The sequence below is a fragment of the Cariama cristata genome, unplaced genomic scaffold (genome assembly GCF_000690535.1).
Source record: "Cariama cristata isolate BGI_N322 unplaced genomic scaffold, ASM69053v1 scaffold15399, whole genome shotgun sequence".
Classification (NCBI taxonomy): Eukaryota; Metazoa; Chordata; class Aves; order Cariamiformes; family Cariamidae; genus Cariama; species Cariama cristata.
This window is the reverse complement of record NW_009637532.1, coordinates 237-7,999: the sequence shown is the minus strand read 5'-3', so window position 1 is coordinate 7,999 and position 7,763 is coordinate 237. Positions and strand designations below refer to the sequence as shown.

At 46.9% G+C, this 7,763-nt stretch overlaps 1 non-coding gene across 1 annotated transcript; it reads right to left on the bottom strand.

Moving 5' to 3' along the window:
• Positions 1-3,774: 3,774 nt before the first annotated feature.
• On the bottom strand, positions 3,775-3,848 carry TRNAR-UCU. The gene has a single exon. It is a non-coding gene; the product is annotated as a tRNA-Arg (tRNA).
• Positions 3,849-7,763: the final 3,915 nt, after the last annotated feature.

Sequence of the window (7,763 nt, the reverse complement as noted above, 5' to 3'; positions counted from 1 at the left end):
AGCATCTCCATGGCCCATCAGAAATATCCAGCAGCATCAGGCTCCAGTCACGGCCCCAGCCTGGCCTTGCTCCAGGACCCCACCACATCTCTGCAGTGGAGGAAATGTGCCACTGCCAGGATGCCCCGCACAGGAGAGCTGAAATGTCGGGCTGACCCCAATCATCCACAGCTTCGCTACATAGTCTGGCCCCCGCCGGTTGCTGTAGCTGATCCCACTACATCTCAGAATGCCCCAGGGCTTTATCTGGGCTTTGCCAAAGCCCCCAACAGGCCGTGCTGCTTCCAGAGTGCCCGAGGGCTTTTGCCAGGCTTTGCCAATGCCCACAATGTGCCCTGCTCCTCACCAGAGAGCCTCAAGGCTTTTGCAGGGCTTTGCTGAAGCCTTCAAGGGGCCCTTGTGCCTTCCAGGCGCCCTTGTGCCTTCCAGGCACTTAGACTTGGATGAATAACTTCCTTACGTGGACAGGGAAGCAAGTTACACCTCCAGCCAAAGTCACTGTCCACAGAGTATCAGTAGTAGCAAGATCCCACATCCTCAATGTTGAGCAGCTTTCCATCTTTGGAGAAATCCAGTTTCACAGGGAAGGCTTTGAGGGTCTCATAGATGAAGCTTAGGAGTTCCCTGCCCCTCCAGATGGGGATTCATTCCTGGGAGCACAAACTCACAATGCTGACTGAGGTGGGTCTGGAGGACTAAATACAAGATTTCATGCAAGCCGTCTCTTCAGTTTAGCTCTTAAGGTGATCCCAAACATCCTCTTTGGAGGGAATTTGGGATATTCCAGGGCAGAAAGCAGCATCTTCCCGATTCTGCCAAAAGATGGGAAATGTGTTACAATTAGCAACGGATAAAGTGCTTTTTAAGCAAGATAAATGTTTGCACACATCATCCATGCATAGCCACCTAACTAAATCCACCAAGAAGAACACCCTTACTAGGAAGGGGATTCTGCAACATAAACACAATACGTCTTATTCAGGTTAATTTTAGTATGTGTGTCCTACAGGAAACGGCAATAAATTCACTTCACTGCTTGCACAGATGTTATGCATGTTCCTCATTCTTCCTCACCCTCCTATGCATGATTGTTTGCTTTTTCTGCAGATATCCCCAGATGAGAAAATCTTTTCCTCTTCCAGGGAGAAGAGGAATCCTCAGATTCCCTCATCTCATGAGCAAGCACATAAGGGCAACCTTCTCCCTGGAGAGGTATGTGGAGAGCTGAAGGCTTGGGAAGAAGTATGGAATTGGAGGAACTTTCAGAAAAGACAAAAAGGAGCTGCAGGAACTTCTGAAAAAGAAACGAAGGGAGAACAAAAATGCAGTCAAGAGAGATCAGGACATCCCACCAGCAGGGACTGTCTTCAGGTGTTCTTATTAATGAGGAACAGACATCAGTGATCTGAGGCTGCATGAAGGGCATGATCACATGGCATCTCACTAGCACAGCCCTTTCCCCCACACCAGGCTTTCCTTTTCCATCATGGGGATTCACAGTGGGTAACTCAAGCTATGCACTCTCATGAGCTTTAGGTAAGAAACCTTTGGGGCCTTCTCACACAGGTGAGGTAATCAACAGAGCTCATCCCACATTAGCAACTACTAACACCACATGCATGAATTCAGCGGGTCACAAGACTCACCTGCTCACCTGCCCAAACATGGGATGCCCTGGGGTATCTGAACCAGGAGGTTTAGCATGAGGACTGTGACACAGAAGGTGACACAGAAGCAGGAGACGACCACATCTGGTAATGCCAAGCATCCTGCTCCAGAGCTCTCATATATTCATATTTAGGGCAGAGGAAACCCAATCCTTCCTAGTGTTATGGCAGCTAAACTAGAATCGCAGCCATATTGGTGCCTCTGTCCTAAAAAGAAAATGCACATATTTCATTCTCCATTTGTTAGAAGCGTACAAGTGATCTCTGCAGAATCTGTCCTTTCTCCCCTCGTTCCTACCACATTTTACTTTGGGTATGTGTGCACCCATGCTCATTGTCCACATATTTTCTGTCTCTCAGAACAACCTCCTCCTGGCCTTTCAGGACCCCCCTTGAATGTCATGGAGATGACAACTATGTCATAACAATTGTGGGTGCAAAACTTCTAGCACCACCTGGGTCTGGTCTTCCAAACAGGCTGAACTCCAGCATTTGTATATATGAACAAGCCAAGTTCACCAGCTACTGTGATAGAGAGGGACTGGTTTTCTACAAGAGACTAGAAATCCTGTCAATGGGAGCGTATCATGTGTTGGCAAGTGTGCTCATACTCTGAAAGGTTCAGGAGGGGAGTGTTGGGTTACCCAAATAAGAACATATTTCTCTGCCACTGCTGAACTGAAATCATGGCAAGTCTTGGTTCTGGGATGAGGCTCGGGGACTGAAGGTAAACTTCTCTCCAGGGAGATATGCAAGAGGCTAGGAGTGCAGAGAGATGGATGGAGACCTAGGTCCCTGTGGAGATACATGTGAGCACAGGCAGTCACTGACAGACATGACAACTGAGGGCAGGAGCTGATGAGGAGACATTAAGAAAGAAAGATGCATCAGCTTGGTCTAATGATTTTTTGCACTGCACCTCAAAACCCAAAGAAACCCACTCCTCAATAGACAAAGGCTGGGAGAACAGCTGGTGGCCATTGAAGGTCATGCAACTGGGAAGAAGTAGAATTGTGAGGTCATGTGGCCCAGTAATGGGGTCAAGCTTCCCACTGTCTTGAATTTGAAGGAGGCAACCAGGCAGATGCTGCTATCTAGGTCAGCCCTGTTTTAGGTTGCATCCCTTGACATATTCCAGATGTGGGGAAGATTCACCTAACCATAGACCAGGAAGGGAAGCGTTCCTATGACATTATTTTTCTCATCCTAATGCAGCTATCTGAAAGGGATTCCATGAAGCATCCTTCAGAAAGACCTTCCCCCATTATCTCCACCAGTGGCAAATGGTATCCAGATGACTGAGGTGGCAACTGAGGAAAGGAGAAGTCCACTTTTACTGGGCTCTCTAGTGCTGCTCTCCACTTCTCTAGTGCGGAGCAACACCAGAAGCTCAGAGGAAACAAATCAGGCGTTCCTACAATGACTCAGATCTGAATGGATCTGGCTGATCCAAGGACACCTTCTATGTTTATTCACAAGCTTCACTGGTCCAAGCAGCATGGCTGGCTCTCCAGAGCTGAGTGTACACCAGACATCTCCAACAAGCTACACAGGAGCTTCCCTCTGAAGAGTATACAAAACATCCAGGTCGAGCACCCTTCCTCCAACCTTCAGCACTTCTCCACCATAACTAACAGCTGCAGCAACCTGGAAAAGCCCTCCAGCAGCCCCCACTGAAACCCATTCACCTACCAGTCACAGCTGCACTCACCTGCAGCTCCCCTCTTCCCTTTCTCACTGCTGATAGCAATGAGATCACATAGGAAGTTACTTACTAATAACTTAGAACATCTGTGAAAGAAAAAGAAGAGTCAATTTGCTTAAGAAAAGTATCAAAGATGCAACCCATGAGCAGTATTGGGGAACAAGTGGGGTTAAAACACCTAGCTATTCAGGAGAAACCAAAAGGAATGAGGAAAGGGGAATATAATGAGAGAGAGATGCCTTAGAAGGGGAGCACAGAACTGTTATGTGTATTAGCTGTAGACAGAGTGTTGTGAAAAGTCATTATCTTCCAATCTGAAGCCCTCAGGGGTGTTATAAATGTAATGGATTGGGACCTATAAAGGAACATGCATTAAAAGAAAAGAGACACCTGCCTGGAGATCATCTCTGCCGGGACTCGAACCCGGAACCTCTGGATTAGAAGTCCAGCGCGCTCGTCCATTGCGCCACAGAGACCTCACCATGAGCGCAGCATCGGCACCAGAACTGAAAAATCCCACACCCCCTGCATCACTGGAGGGGTCTCAACACCCTACTCTCACGGCGTGGTGCTGAGGCAGCGTGAAAACCCGGTGTCGAGATCGATCTTCCCTGCAAATCAACATCTCTAGGCATCCCCTTCTTTCACAGGGACGGGCAATAATTCTGGGTATGATCTACATCTCACTCGGCAGCAGGGATGCAGCAAAAACCTGGATACAGGCTTGTATCTGTGTCTCTGGCAACCTTTCCGCAGCATCACTAGCTCAACTGAGGGCAGAGCTAAATCCTGGAGTAGAGTTAATTGCTGCATCTCCCTGAGCATCATTACAGCATCCTCACTGCAGAAGCCAAGAGAGATAAAGATGAAAGAGGATTTAGCTTACGACACTGAACACCGACAGTGAAGAAAGCTGTTTGTCATGATGAAATATGCAGAAATCAGTGGTTTGAGCACAGAAATGAAAGAAAAAGCAGCTATCATTTTTGTTTTAAGCAAGCTGTCAATCAAGCGTTTAATAATTCTCTATGTGCATCTTCCATTGGAAAAAAATTAAGATGACATCAAAACAACACGAAATATCCTTTTATGTCCACCGAGCTACTGAACAACTGATCAAACTGTGACGTGATTCCTTGCTGTGAACAAACACATTTTGCATTTCTAAACTGCACGAATTTTAGAGTATTGTTTACTCCCAAACATGCTCTTAATTAGGGACAAATGTGAAAGGCAAGATACTAACCACAATACAACTTGCTTAGAAGAATGAACACTACCTGAGACTACGAGCTTTTACCTTAGGGTTGATGTGACCTGAAGACCCAACCTAAGCCAGCTCTTGCCGGCTGAGAATACCCCATGCCAATGAAAAAACTAGGCATATAACCATGGCCAGAACGACAACCCACCAGAATCTAGGATAAACCCCAGCACCACCTGTACGGGACATCGGTTTAGACCGCTGAAAATCACCACACCACTGACCATGACTCTGTACCACCTGTACGGGACAAGCACATACTGATCCTGCATGGGACACGTACATACCGATTATGTGAGCAACAGTACCCAACTAGCCCACCCCTTAACGTGAAAAATTTGATTGGTCTATACAACTGTATTATCACATATATAATCCTTGCTTTCCTCTGTATCTGCGTCCTCCATGCATTAGGCTGAGGCACCACTATGCGCAGAACTAAAATATAAAAGAATTCCCTTGGTAAATCTACGCTAAGCATCCTTGTCTCCCTCCTCGTCTGGGGAAGAACTGACTTTTACACAAATTGGGCTGTGAAGTCACACGGTGCTAATAAGAAGAGGCACAGCACTAACAACCTCAGCACATCTAGTGCAAAACCAAAAAAATTGGTTTCACTTCTCCTGATGCTCTGGGGCTTTGGAAAGTTTTACAGTTGTCTTGACGAGTAAAATCCACCTAGAAGTGGTGGGAAAGTAGGTAGGTGTTTAACTTCTATCAGACAAAACCTTTCCTGCTGCAAGACCTACCCAGTAAATCAACAATCCTTGAAATAAATTACTCTGTGAACCAACTGCAGTGCCAGTGTAGTGCTGTAATCCCACCAATACCTTGAGAAAACTCAAAGTCTATAAAACACCTATCTACAAGGTGAACAAAGGCCGTGCTTAAAAAGAGTCATATAATAAATCTTAGACAAAGTTATAAAGCACCAATATAGAACAGAAAGGAAGGAAAAAAAAAAAAATCCCACACAGCCTGAGGCTGCACTATGTGTTCCTCATGGGAGAGGACAACATCAACTCTTGTAATATGATTGTGGGAGGTTGCACCTCAAAAGCAGTGCCTATTTTGAAGTCATTAACAGTTTTGTCAGCAAGTAGCAAATCCGGAGATGAAGTATTAAATTGCACAAACGTCAGAAGAATGACTGTGGCTTTACAGGCAGTCACATCTTAGGAGCCAGAGGGCAGATGGGTTTCGAAAGAACCCCCATTCCTCCTGACTGGAGCTGAACTGGCGTTTGTTGCAGCTCTGCAACCTGCCTTTCCCTTCTGGCTCCCTGTGCTCTCATACATCTTCAAGCAACATAGCCCAGCAGCATGCACACCCAAATTTTTACCAGCCAGCCAGCACTCAACATCTGGACAAAAGCCTGCTCCAATCAACCCTAATTGCACCAGATACCACCTCATGTCAAGTTGCTCTAGGGCAGAATCATCACTGATGAGAAATTAAAAAAAAAATAAAAATCTCTTTGCACACCTAAATAAACAGCAATAGAAAATCCACGTCAGAGCTGGGACTCTTTTGTGGCACCCATGCCTAAAGGTTTTATAGTATAGACAACTACCCTAATCATTGTAGGACTGAGACTGATGCCACACAGAGAAAGCAGAATGTAAACGCAGACTAAAAGATGCCAAGGCAGTGATAGAAAAGCAAGATCCTAGCAGAAACCCCAAACCTAACGACCTTTGCCTACAGATCACCGATTTAAAAGTTGTAGACCAGAGTGTCCCCCTTTAGCCTGTTTTTCGGATGGAGCAGAGCGAGTTGGCCAAGACCAGACGCTCAAAATTAGAAGCACTACCTGCATCTCCCTTGCCATGTCACCAACACAGCAGCATATCCCCAGTGGGGATCTTGAGCAACCAGTCAGCAGCAAGCAGCCAAGGGATGCTTGGAACAATGTGGGTGTCCAGCATGGGTGAACCTACCCAAGAGGCTGAGAACATGTCCTCAACTGGGATCCTCAAAATGGTTGCAGGAGGGAGGGACGCCCTAGGCCAGGTATCCAAGACAGACCACATTCCCAGCTCAGGGCACTGCAGAGGAAACACTGTCCTCTCTCTGGCACACTCAGAAGGGCTGAGCTCCAGCCTGGCAGCACCTGGCACGGCAACGGTCAGCTTTGCTGCCACCTTAGCAGGGGCTAGAGACTGTGCGTAAGCTCCCTTGGTCATCCACACCACCAGCTCTTCAGGGACAACTAATGACAATAAGATCTGGTTAGCACCCCACCCCTAAGGGCTTGACATAACTGCGGAACACCTAATTTTAGCTCTCACTTGGGCACTAGGAATGAAGTCAACACTGTACTCTGAGGTGAAGCTACCTGCAAAGCAGCAAATAGCCTGTGCAAAGCTCAACAGCCATTGGAGATGCTACCCCACATCAGCAGCTGGATATCGAGTCAGGAACCGAGCAAAAAAAACCCTCCTCCCAACTGTGCAGTTGCTGGTACCACAGCCCTATAAACAGAGAGGATGGGACCTTCCAGACCCCAGGCCTGGAAACCTCTACCACAAAACCAAGGATAAAATCCTCCCCCTTTGCTATACCCTACAAGGACTTTCCAAAACTTAGTATTATGCTAATAGTGGCAATATCAAGAACACGCTACTCGGGCAGGTGCTTAAGCAGGGAGGATGCTGCGACCCCAGGGTTCCTCAGCCTGCAAAACAGAAGCATCATGGGGGATCCAAACTAGCAGGGACGGTGACAGCGCACCTGCTAGAAAGCAGGTTAGGAGCACTCCCACCATTACCCATCCAGAAATGCCACCTTCCATGCATGCACACGTATGATTATAGACACATAACCAAATTTCAAATGCAAATTTCATCAGCAAGATGGTGTTTCCCAGAAATCTCTGCCCCAGAGTCTATATATAGCAACAATACTTTCATTTGAAGCATCCAGAAGGCAAAACCAGTCCCTCTTTCTTTATTCTTCACAGAAAACTGGTATTAGCAGTCTGTGCATGCTGCTAGCATCATGAGACCCAAAAAACTTTAGGTGTGAAGGAGTCTGATGTCTGCAACAGGACAGAGCCATTCATGATGCGTATATTCAGGGCAGATTTTAGGGTCCAGAGACTGGAATGCCTCCTTTCTTCCAAGGA